Raw genomic sequence first — 14,653 nt, forward strand, 5'->3', positions numbered from 1 at the left:
CAATAAAATTACATTTACAATTAAAATAAAATTCAATACACATTTCTGGATTCACAAACACTACACAATGGGAAACATCTCTCATTTACCTTTATTATTGCATTTCAGTTATTCAACTCATATGCTTGCAGCAACTGCATATCTACATAGGCTTAACACATAATCACTCATGGATGCACATACATTACGTTTAACATTCACTCATACATGTGCATTCAAATGATGGGGGAAAAACACATTACATTCTCTCTAGGAATCACAAAACACAACATATGGATTTTACTGTACTTTTAACATCATGATTCCATCACCAGAAACCATTAGGAATTACGTACAACACGAACATCATTACACCAGATTACAGATGTCACTTTATGGGAAGGAACAACAATGCCAGACCGCTATATAGAAGTCAGCATATGTGGGACACAATCACAATATATACGTACTACATGTACATAACACGCATCACCCATCACGCAACCACAAAGCACACATTTAGATTTTATTCAGCACACAATAACAATGTAGCACAATACAACAACACAATGAGGATTTCACAACTACATAGGCAGGTTAATAATATCATGACGTCATTACAAGATTCAACCATACACATCACAGATTCACCACTGTACCGCCCCTTTAGGAACTTTAACACTCAATACTACAATACAACATATACGTAAACCACACTTTTGAACAGCATTATTATGGAGATTTCAATGGGACAATTAAGAAATATTGTCAGATCGCAAATCAATTATATATACAATACTACAGATGGCAGCCGGAAGTTATTCAGTATTCGTGCAATTTTTATGGGACGCATACAATATTGTCAGATATAAAATCACTTATATATACAATACTACAGATGACAGCCGGAAGTTATTCAGTATTAGTGCCATTTGAATGGGACGCATACAATATTGACAGCTCGGCAATCACTTATATATACAATACTACAGATGGCAGACGGGAAGTTCGGAATTATTATTGCGATTTTAAAGGGACGCATACAATATTGACAGCTCGGCAATCACTTATATATACAATACTACAGATGACAGCCGGAAGTTCTTCAGTATTAGTGCGATTTGAATTGGACGCATACAATATTGACATCTCGGCAATCACTTATATATACAATACTACAGATGGCAGACGGGAAGTTCGGAATTATTATTGCGATTTGAAAGGGACGCATACAATATTGACAGCTCGGCAATCACTTATATATACAATACTACAGATGACAGCCGGAAGTTATTCAGTATTAGTGCGATTTGAAAGGGACGCATACAATATTGACAGCTCGGCAATCACTTATATATACAATACTACAGATGACAGCCGGAAGTTATTCAGTATTAGTGCGATTTTAAAGGGACGCGTACAATATTGACATCTCACCAATCACTTATATATACAATACTACAGATGGCAGATGTTACTTTATCGTTTACAAACAATATTGCATCAACATTGATCGATCACATTCGATGCACATTATACACAACTATGCACTTTCATTCATGTTAGCCTGGACGTGTGCTTGTTACTATAAGATCGCGTTTAAGAAATATTGATTACGCATATGAACAAACATTACAAACATGCACTGTATGTGTGATATTTGACACTTTCACATTGAGATTCATTGGGGGAAAACAACATTTCAGCAAACAACAAAAAAACGCCCACTGTGAAAGCATTCGCGCCGCTCACATACAAACAAGTGAATACAATTAGCAATCATTACAAACTCACTACCATTGGACTAATTGTACTATAAATCCCCCAAACAACATGGCCAAAGCATCACTTGTGATCCACATCAGATCAAGTGCTTACCTTGTTACGCTGTTTTGAAAGATGGATGACGATGACATGGTAGACGCTGCTGGTGGTGCTATTGGCGAACTAGCTGTTGGTCGAATCAGGCAGCCTCGGCGGCTCAGACCGAGACGAAGGGGTCGTCTGGTTCGAGGTCCTCGTGTCTACAGGGTGAGACCCACCTTGGAAAACATGAGCGACTTTGAGGTTTTTGATAAGTATCGGCTCGATCGCGAACAGCTCATTGGCCTTTACGAGCTTCTTAAACCTCATTTGGAGCCACGTATACAAATAAGGACTGCTGTTCCCCCCATGAGTAAGATGCTAAGCTGTCTATACGTCCTGGCCTCCGGGAGTTTTCAATCCGGAGAACTGTACATGCATGGCCTGGCTCAAGGTACATTCTCTGGGGTGTTTGATAACTTTCTGAACGCCATGGTACGTATCAGTAAGCAATACATAGGATTCCCACAGAATGATGGTGATTGGAGGCGCCTGAAGCGGGAATTCTTTGATATTGCTCAATTGCCCAATGTCTTGGGAGCCATTGATTGTACCCACATTGCGCTGCGTGCTCCAATTGATGACTTGCCCTTCAGAAATCGCAAACATTTTCATAGCCTCAACGTGCAGTATGTTTGTGACGCACGGATGAGGATTATGCATGTGTATGCGAATTTTGGAGGGGCTTGTCATGATGCCCGCATCCTCTCTCTGTCGTCCCTGTGGAGACAGTTTGAGGAAAGACAAATGCCCCCTGGTTATCTCGTTGGTGAGTATTTGTGCTCAACATGGTTAATTATTTTGACAATTGCCCCTGTATTTTTTAACTGTTAGCGTCATGTTCAGCTATAGGATTAAATTTAACCATTTGTTATTTACCGACGCTAATGTCTAGTTTTATTGAAAAGCAGATATGTAGCATGTCTTACCTTAAGTGTTCAGATAGAGAATGCAATGTAACCATGTAGTTAGCATTTTACACAAGGTTTGGTTTAGGAGAAATACGCATATGTAGCATGTCTTAGATGAAATGGCAAGATATTATCTCATGCAATTTAACCCTGTCATTGTCTTTTTCCGCTAATGTCTAGTTTTATTGAAATGCAGATATGTAGCATGTCTTACCTTAAGTGTTCAGATAGAGAATGCAATGTAACCATGTAGTTAGCATTTTACACAAGGTTTGGTTTAGGAGAAATACGCATATGTAGCATGTCTTAGATGAAATGGAAAGATATTATCTCATGCAATTTAACCCTGTCATTGTCTTTTTCCGCTAATGTCTAGTTTTATTGAAATGCAGATATGTAGCATGTCTTACCTTAAGTGTTCAGATAGAGAATGCAATGTAACCATGTAGTTAGCATTTTACACAAGGTTTGGTTTAGGAGAAATACGCATATGTAGCATGTCTTAGATGAAAAGGCAAGATATTATCTCATGCAATTTAACCCTGTCATTGTCTTTTTCCGCTAATGTCTAGTTTTATTGAAATGCAGATATGTAGCATGTCTTACCTTAAGTGTTCAGATAGAGAATGCAATGTAACCATGTAGTTAGCATTTTACACAAGGTTTGGTTTAGGAGAAATACGCATATGTAGCATGTCTTAGATGAAAAGGCAAGATATTATCTCATGCAATTTAACCCTGTCATTGTCTTTTTCTGCTAATGTCTAGTTTTATTGAAATGCAGATATGTAGCATGTCTTACCTTAAGTGTTCAGATAGAGAATGCAATGTAACCATGTAGTTAGCATTTTACACAAGGTTTGGTTTAGGAGAAATACGCATATGTAGCATGTCTTAGATGAAATGGCAAGATACAGAATTATATATAAATTTATTTATTTTCTTTTATGTTTCTGACAACTTTTAATATGGATTATGGTTTTAAAAAAATATATTTATACAACAATATACTAGTTTAAGTATTCTGTTTGAATTATGTTCTGTTCTAAATTTATAGGTGATTCTGGGTACATGAGCCGGCCTTGGCTCATTACCCCCTTGCGTAGCCCAACTGATGTGTCTGAGGAGCGCTACAATAGGGCTCATAAGAGAACCAGGGCGGTGGTTGAAAGGATGTTCGGGCTCCTGAAGATGAGATTCAGGTGCCTTGACCGTTCTGGAGGAGCACTCCAGTACAACCCAAAGAAGGTGGCTAAGATCGTTGTAGCCTGTAGCGTCCTGCATAATATTGCACAGCGGGCTGGGATGCTGCAGGCCGTCCCGGTGGACAGAGACCTCCTCAGAGATGAGGAGGATGATCCTGTTCTAGAGGGGGAATTCCAGGACGAGGGACTTGATGTCAGAGCAGACGTCATCAACCGCCACTTTAGACGGTAAATAATAGAAGTTACACTGGAGTATTTTCAATAGATGTGAACTCTAGGGAAATGACAAGTAGAGAATTGTGCAAACATGTTAGTATTGATCAAATGTTAGAATAATCTTTATTTCTCATAATATAGGTGATGCTCTGGGCATTGGGTCCTATAGCGAGTCTTTGCCACCTGGTTTTTAAAGAGGACATCAGATGGTAAGTAGAAATGTATGGACTGTTGCTGGCATGATTTGTACACAAATACATCATATGGCATACATTTTAAAAAATATAACTTTGTTTACACATTACTTAAAATGTACATAATCAGAAAGGGATACTCTAGAATGACTATGGTTCAATGTCACACAGAGGTTTGTTCTGCTCAATATGACTCATCTTCACACTTGATAGAAAATAACACAGGTTCATACACAGGCTTAGTAAGCTAGTGATAGATATTTATTATGAAATGGGGGGTGGGAGAGGGGTACAGAACTGATTCACACACTTGTATGAAATCTTTATATATAATTTCTTACATTAGGGAGATGACTTAATCTAAAGACTGAAAGGGAACAATTTGAAGCCTGACAGTGAAGATTTCCAAGACTGACAGTGGGGAAAAAGCCAAGATTGAAATTGAAGTATACCAATGGGATCATGTCTGGCATTATATTTCAATTCTGCTGACCTTGAAAACCATACAAATACATGTTCACATGGTAAGTGCAAACTATTTGATAGAATAAGGCTGTGGAGACATCCTATTGGAGACACTTAGATGATTTTCTATTTTGTAGATGGTATTTCCCAGTCCTCTATTTAATGAACTGATGAATAATACACCTATTGAAGATCAACTGTTTACCCCTGAATTGACTTTCAAAGACCATGCATTGTCCAGGTTGGTGTACCAATGCATGCTAGTGAAGACTGTAGAATATTAGTAGCTTACATACATTAGTCATATTTAGTTCTTAATTAGATATTTAGGGATCACAATCAGACACTTAGATGATTGTACTTTTTTAGATGGTATTTCCCAGTCCTCTATTTAATGAACTGATGAATAAGACACCTATTGAAGATCAACTGTTTACCCCTGAATTGACTTTCAAAGACCATGCATTGTCCAGGTTGGTGTACCAATGCATGCTAGTGAAGACTGTAGAATATTAGTAGCTTACATACATTAGTCATATTTAGTTCTTAATTAGATATTTAGGGATCACAATCAGACACTTAGATGATTGTACTTTTTTAGATGGTATTTCCCAGTCCTCTATTTAATGAACTGATGAATAAGACACCTATTGAAGATCAACTGTTTACCCCTGAATTGACTTTCAAAGACCATGCATTGTCCAGGTTGGTGTACCAATGCATGCTAGTGAAGACTGTAGAATATTAGTAGCTTACATACATTAGTCATATTTAGTTCTTAATGAGATATTTAGGGATCACAATCAGAAAAAGGAATACATATTATAGTTGATATAGAGGTATTTGAATGGACATGAAATATTACATTTATGTTCAGCATACATATATTGTTTACATGTGATATACATTATTATGTATAATTTTAATTTTTGATATTTAAATGTAATTTTTAATCAACAATATAATGGTGTATGTATTTCATTAATTTAAAATCAATGTAATGATTATCTTTAAAAAATGTTGATCAAAGTTAGAGCATAGACACCATATGATTTTAAATGTATTTTATGAATATTTTACAACGTGTGTATTAACTTTGTTCCATTTTTATTATTTGTCATTTCAGATTGGCATCTGATGACTTCCTGGAATATTTAATTATTTTCTATTAAATATATGTTTATTTTTAACAGATTCTAATATATATCAATATAATCTGTAAATAAATAAAACTTGGACTCCCATGACTGGTAGTTGGCTATTTGACAAGCACATGCATAAGAGAAAATAATGCATTAATAGTAGAAAATAAAAATCTTCCGAGAATATTAAAATATATCTTTTAACATTAATTGGGGAGTCAGATTCTTCAATGCTTTTATATTGAAAAAGTATATATTAAAAATATTTAGGATATGTAGTAATATTATGATTGTTTTAACATTTAATAAGGTGAAGTGGTTCAATTACATGAAAGTGACAGTGTTGTTGAATGTAAAAAGAATTGTATAAGATCATGTATCTTCCTTAGGTATCTCAAAACATTATTAGAAAATATTTTACAATTATTACATTTATAAATGGTAGGTCATTTAACTTGATATTTTTAAAAAATTAGTTATTGGATGCCAGGTTAATCTATGTAATTTTCTAGTGGAGTCATTTAACTATACTTAGTAATATTATGTATTTATTACAATCTTACCTCTTGGGTTAGACATCAAATATCTATATAGAATGTAATTTCCCCTTTAGTTTATTTTGTCAATGTTAAATCAAAATACAATATGTTTGGGTCCTTAAAGGGGTCATTCAAAATGTATATTTTGTATAGATTGTTACAAATATCATACAAGAATTTAAACATATTTAGAATGTACTATAGAATTACATTCAGTCTTTAAATATACTTGTTAAAATAAAAATAAATGCACATATCTTAGTCAATGATATAAGGCATCTATATGCAAACAACAATCAGCATCAAAATAGCCTATGTAGAGATGTATTTAATCCACGAATATATATAATTACAATATAATGATTGAATAACAAAACATATTAAGTTGGTCAAATATAAGATTATTATACAAAATGCATACATAACATATAGCTTAATGTCCCTCTACGCTGAAGGCTAAAAAAGACCTCATTTAATAAATATATTTCAGTCAGTGTGTAAAACAATCTAGAAGTTAATCTAAATTTGCTTTACTCATATGTTAGACTCATTTAGCAAAAGGAAGGTGCCTAGGTTTATGATATATTAAGCATTATTGTGAAATGTTTATTTAAAGGGACATGAACTCAAAATATACTTAAAGGTAGCCAGTTAAAAAAACAATGATTTATACATTCTGAATGAGTATTCTATTTTAATCAACTTTAAAACTTGTCTCATATTATGAATGCTCATTGTGATGTTGCTATCATTACTTTAGAAATAAGGCAGTAAATAGCTAATTTATTTGCTTCAGTACTCTGGACAGAACTTGATTGTTTGGAATAATTGATGCAACAATCGTCAAGGACAACCCAGGTTTTTATTAAACAATTGTCCGTAATATAAAATATCATTATTGATTTGCAAAGAAACATAACAAGATAACTTAACATTTGATAATCGTATTAAATAATAAAGTTGATTAACATTTCATGCTCAATCACCAAGAGATTTAAAGAGTGTATTTACTTCTCTTCCTATCTTGACATACTTTGCTTGAAAAGCATATCGAGATAGGCTCAGTAGATGAAGATTGGTGGATGCACAGAGATGCCTTATGTGATTGTCTCAACCATGTGCATTTAAATTTCTTCTGTTGAGGATATATAAATACTAAGAGAAAATGATTTACAGTTTAAAGTCTAAACAATCTTCTATCTCTACAGATCATTTGATACAATTGTTTGTTTGTAATGTCTCTTTAAAACTAAAGACGCCATTGCACAATAACATATATGAGCACTTCAGAGAAATACAAGCTCGAGGTTTATTTGCGAATAACAAAGCTGTAGTTTAACATTTATAAACAGATTATCCAAGTTACTGACATTCTAACCGGAATTTTAACATTAATAAATATTGCGTGGGAAACGCATCTTCAAACACCAGATTAGCATATTTAAACATTAGTGTAATGTCACGCAATAGCACACAATCAATGTGCATTATAAATACATTTAATAGAGCAATGTCAATACTTCACAATAAATTTATTTAAAGAACAATAAAGACATACAATATTAAATGTGTATTTGTATTAAAGAAACAGACCGTTATTAAACCGAGAAATGTCTACAACATTAATAATGTGACAGTATTAGATTTTAAAGAGTATTTAATCATTAATATTTCACGGATCCCGGATATAAAATCTGCGTCACACATATCCGCATGACAGGCCCATGAGTTACAAATAAGTCTACATGAAAAATGAAGTTACAGCACCACCAAGCGGTATGTGTAAGGAAGTTACTAAGATATGAAACATTAAGGAACGGCCAATCAGAGTTCATCACACAAACACAACTTGAGTCAGGATGGTCTCACAGACATTATAACAATATTTCAAACTTTTATCCAATCAGATGTACAGATAAATTGTCCCATGGTGCATCTCATGTTTACTTCACCATATAAAAGTCCATTACACGTTGCCATCTTTGTCAGTTCTCTAATGCCTGCAGGCAGTATATATTATAATATATTTTTTGCAAAACCCAGCAGGCATGTCAGTTCCCAGGTTCACCAAGGAGGAGAGCGCTGCACTGGTCCACGCCGTCAAGGACTTTTATCCCCAGCTGTTTGGGAACAAGAGGAGCTCGACAGATGCGCCTGTTAAGAAGGCCCTCTGGGAGTCTATCACCAATGCGGTTAGATTGGTGTGTGACGTCCAGAGGACCCAGGATCAGATCATGAGGAGATTCGGAGATATGAGGTTGCGTTTATCGAAAAAAGTCAACCTCATAAGGGACTGGGTACAAACCCGTAAAAGAGGGGGCCAAAGAAAGGCCCCGCGGAAACTGTACCTACTCCCTTATGAGGTGACTTTATGCGAGCTCCTCAATCTCCGGGTCCCCAAAAGATTTAGATCCTCGCCATCCTCGGCCTCCTCTTCTTCCCTCCCAGCTGCGGGATCTGAAAGTCCTGACGCGGGGGACAGGGCAGATGCTTCTCCGTCCGGTGGCCTGGGAGGAGCCGATAGAGAATCTGAACCAGGTAATTATCCAACTTCATATAATATTTATAATTTTAAAAATCAAAAATGTGTATTTAGTCAGATACTAAACCTATACAGATCTCACAACATACACTACATATGATGTTTAGATATCTGATTTTAGATTATTGACACATGAAATAGGAATGATGTTTCTTGCGCTCTACAGAGTATGCGTCACAGAGCGGAAATGTAATTTCGCATCCACGTTAACATGGGTTTGCGGAAAGTGGCATTGCTTTATACATGTTGTTCAAATGACGGATGCGTAATTCCGCTTGGAATCATTGCGCAATGATCGCGAAAATGGCATTTCTCATCCACGTTAACATGGGTTTGCGGAAAGTGGCATTGCTTTATACATGTTGTTAAAAATTTAATGGAAATTCTTAGATTAGTGAAGAATACAGTATTCTTATTTTAAATATTATATCTAATAAAAAACGAATAATACTAATAAATTATAACATATGGCCATCAATTGATGATTATGTAATAACAAGCAGATATTCTTAAAGATACAGTAAACAACACAACTGATTGAAAATAAGAGTCCAGGATATATTTATCATTAATTTAATTGCGGAAACTATTAACTCATGGGACTACCAAAGGATTAATATTTTTCTATTGATTTGTTATTAATGTAAATATTTTAAACATGGCATGATTAGTATTAATGATATGCAATCCTCATTTAATATATTACAGATATGGATGTGGCTGCTGGATCCTCAAGCCAGGGCTTGTCACAGTATGGTATGTCTCATTTTAATTGACATTTGTCTTAGAAACATGGAATGAACATTACATACTAAATACACATTGTTCAATATTTATATGTAATGTCTATTTAATAGATGTAAATTATATAATTATTCGGATATCCTTAAATAACATATTTGATTTTAATTGCATGCTCAATACCATTCATTACATTAACATATGGAGTAGATAATTCATTAACAAACAACAACATTGTGGAATCTATTTAATTTTAGATTAAAGGGATACTGAGCTACAATTATTAATATTGTCTTTCACATACAGTATGCAATATTAATAAACATAAAATATAATACTATCATCATATGTGACATATTCTATTGCTAAATGTAGTTTAAAATAAAGAAAGTACGTTTATGTGCATCTAAATATTTGTTGACCAACCTGGGTTTATATTGATGATTGGTGGATACCTTCAACAAACAATATTTATTGAATCCAATATTCCTTATCTGCCTTTAAGATTAATATCGAGCAACATTCTAATTATAATAGGAGTCAATGTTAAATCATTTTTTACAGTTTGAACATAGAAATCAATTATTTAAATTAATCATGTCAGTGTCCCTTTAAGACAAAATAGATTCATTCATCTTTACATTATTTTTATTAAAAACTATTGATATATAAATCTAATTATCTGTTGGAGTTACTTTATAGATATCTGCATACTCTAACAGCACCATGATTACATATTTGTAATAATCAAGTTTGTTATGTATTGTGATAAATATGTGTTGTGTCCTAAACAAGATTACTGTACATTGAAAAAATGGGTCGATGTGACACATGTTTGTTTAGATTTGTCAACAGATGCTCCTCAATATGTGGTTTGTGTGTATTCTTGTAACTTCTTAAGGACATATGACGGAATTATTCCGTCATAAAACAATTGAGCTAAGTGAAAGCTGTGTCCTTAAAGGGTTAAGAACATTGATCATTGGGTATATTTAGATATGCAATAGCAGCATCTGAGATGAATTTGATGTCTAATGTAGTCTGACATTAAACATATGTTCAATACAGATATGTTTACAGAATCCCCTTGATTCAATCAAGCATTTTCTGGTGTAATGACTGCTCTATTCTTCACATTTTAAAGTTGATTAATGTAAAAATTCTAGACAGATGTGATTTAGTGATATCCAAAATGTGTTTAATAATATATATCTATATCATTCATAGAGAGAGTTGGTGTGGGAAGCCCACAGGAATCCAGCAGTGACATAGAGCCGCCTTTGCGGTCTCCTGGTAAGTCCATTGACTCATTTATATGTAATTGAAGGTGTATTGCTAATCAATATTATGATCATGATTCCGATGAAGCATAACATTATAAAAAATCATAGAATTTATCTTCTGATTATATATTTATTTTTTCTATTGAGCGATTAATAATTTCTACTTTATTAGTCTACACATTTGTTATTCATAAGATGTCTAACATATGTTTTTTTCAATTTGTTTTTTTGACAACAGTCATCAAGTGATACACACATGAGAAATCTTAAATGTTCTATGTACTATGCTTTTATGAATTTAACATTAAGACAAACAATACATTAATATTCTGATTTATTGACAATAACAAATCTATTGTCATTTGTATGCTCCATCAAAATGATGTAAATCATAACTTTGTGTGTGTATATCTTTAATGCAACATTGATGTGCGTATTTGAGCAACAGTAACATATGTTATAATATCTGATCTTAAGGTGTACACAACATGTTATGTTTTACAGAGATTGATGTCACATGTGGGATGGAGGAGGAAGAGGCTGCCTTGGAGTCTGATGGTATGTGAAATATATCTATCATGTTTCCAACATGTTTCTTTTTTTGAAATCATTTTATTGAAGACATTCAAAGTCTACAGCTTTTTCCCTTTAAAAAGGAATATTATTTGTCTGTTCAAATACACTACTGCCCCCTTTCTATATCAGGCAGCATGAAAATCTGCTTGTATATATTTTTTTAAGAATATATAATTCATGCCATCATTATGTCACATGCATATTCCATGCCAAAACACAATAATAAGTTTCAAATTGTACAGACAGTCATTGAGATTCATCTGAGTGCCTATATAGATACCATATCCTCATTTCAGAATAGTTTACAGATTCAAACACACTTCGAAGTATATTGAAAACATAATCAATTTGAAATGCGTTGATTTGATGTCAGGATGTATGAGATGTTAATATATTTCTTTTACATTTTCAGATGGATCCACCACTTCTGGTCATCTGGATTCCGCCCCTGCCCAGTCACAGACCCCTCCCCGTGCACACACCCCTGACCATGGCCACACCTCTGCACACACCCAGAGCCCTTCCCATCACCAAACTCATGACCATGCCCCGACCACTGCCAGCCCTTCCCATATTTCATATCCTGTCCCTCCCAAAAAACGCCCATACACCCCCCTTCGCCGCTCTCCCCGTATTCTGGCCCGTACAGCTGCCCAGACCCAAACTCCCCACTCCCCAGCTGTACGGCCTACCCTGGAGCGGCAGCTCACCACTCCCCAAGCCATTCCCATCCCTCCCCAAGCCAATCCCATCCCTCCCCCCTGTTTAAACCTTCATTGTCCTGGGTGTCAGATTGTCCTTCCCAGGCACAGCTGTAAGTATCATTCTAAATAAACTTTATAAGATACTTAAAGGTACAGTGAAGTTAAATTTGTTAAATTGTGATTCAAATCCAGCATGCAATGTTAAGCCAATGTATAATAGAATACTCTTATGAATTATTCGTCATTCTCTTGATATATTTATGGAAAACAACTTATTCCTATAATTAGTTTAAACAATAAAATAAATGTGGCCATCATTTCTTTATTGTTGGATGAATGTATCCATCAACCAGCATGCACAAACAAAGTTCATCAACAAATATTGGCTTCCATAAAAACCAACATTCTTGCATTCAAAATATAGCTTGACAATTAAAACATATAATGAATATGTGTAATTTCTAAAGATTTGTCATGTCATGCTCTATCTGAATCAGTCCATTAAATATTTAGGTTCAGTGTCCCTTTAATTGGATATCACTACATATACCAAACACCACTACTTGGATCCAAAATTTTATGTCCAAATGTGGATACATTATCTCTTGTCTAACCCAGTGGGAATGTAATTTCTTCTGGTTGCTATGTTTACACAGCTTGTCCTCAATGCCAAAATGTTTAAGGATAGGTGTGCCTACCACAGTCTAAATTGAATTTTTAAATTGCTGATGTAAGTACAATGTAAATCCTTTAACAAGATTTGATACACTCAAGCTGTATAAGTGGATCATCTAAAACCAATTAAAGGGGACAACATGTTTGAGTAACATGAGCCTTTAATGATTTCTGTCTGTCTGAATAACCTAATTCATGTGTAAAGAATATATGAAAAATAATTTATGTAAATAATTATTTGTCTTTATGATGACAATGTATGTATTAAAATCTTTTATTCTGTTGTGTAATTATCCTTAATATTTAATTTTATTTTATTTTAGGCTGTGACTCAGCATGGCTCATGCTAGAAGGGATAGCAAGAGTAGAGCAGGCCGTGTTGAGGAACGCAGCTGTCCTGAGAGGGATGAACGACACCATGCAGGCCCAGCTCTGGGTTCAGGACTTGACTCTGCGTGAAATTATGCAATTACGTTCAAGGCCTGAATCTGGAGCTGGACATGCACAGGACAATGAAGAGGATGACCAGTAAGTGGAGGATCTGGATATGCTCCATGGTGGCAGATAATAATCCTCCATCCACATGTTGAATTTGTATTTATATTGTTGCCATTTGGCCTTTTTATCAGTTTATTGTTGTGCCTGTTGCACTCTTTTACCTTGTCATGTGTCTCCAATGAGGCTATGCTGGCCCTTGGCAACTCTCTTCATGGACTGTGATGCACTGTGTTACCTTGCCATGTGTCTCCAATGGGGCTATGCTGGCCCTTGGCAACTCTCTTCATGGACTGTGATGCACTGTGTTACCTTGTCATGTGTCTCCAATGGGGCTATGCTGGCCCTTGGCAACTCTCTTCATGGACTGTGATGCACTGTGTTACCTTGCCATGTGTCTCCAATGGGGCTATGCTGGCCCTTGGCAACTCTCTTCATGGACTGTGATGCACTGTGTTACCTTGCCATGTGTCTCCAATGGGGCTATGCTGGCCCTTGGCAACTCTCTTCATGGACTGTGATGCACTGTGTTACCTTGCCATGTGTCTCCAATGGGGCTATGCTGGCCCTTGGCAACTCTCTTCATGGACTGTGATGCACTGTGTTACCTTGTCATGTGTCTCCAATGGGGCTATGCTGGCCCTTGGCAACTCTCTTCATGGACTGTGATGCACTGTGTTACCTTGCCATGTGTCTCCAATGGGGCTATGCTGGCCCTTGGCAACTCTCTTCATGGACTGTGATGCACTGTGTTACCTTGCCATGTGTCTCCAATGGGGCTATGCTGGCCCTTGGCAACTCTCTTCATGGACTGTGATGCACTGTGTTACCTTGCCATGTGTCTCCAATGGGGCTATGCTGGCCCTTGGCAACTCTCTTCATGGACTGTGATGCACTGTGTTACCTTGCCATGTGTCTCCAATGGGGCTATGCTGGCCCTTGGCAACTCTCTTCATGGACTGTGATGCACTGTGTTACCTTGCCATGTGTCTCCAATGGGGCTATGCTGGCCCTTGGCAACTCTCTTCATGGACTGTGATGCACTGTGTTACCTTGCCATGTGTCTCCAATGGGGCTATGCTGGCCCTTGGCAACTCTCTTCATGGACTGTGATGCACTGTGT

Source organism: Bombina bombina, chromosome 2 (assembly GCF_027579735.1).
Source record: "Bombina bombina isolate aBomBom1 chromosome 2, aBomBom1.pri, whole genome shotgun sequence".
NCBI lineage: Eukaryota > Metazoa > Chordata > Amphibia > Anura > Bombinatoridae > Bombina > Bombina bombina.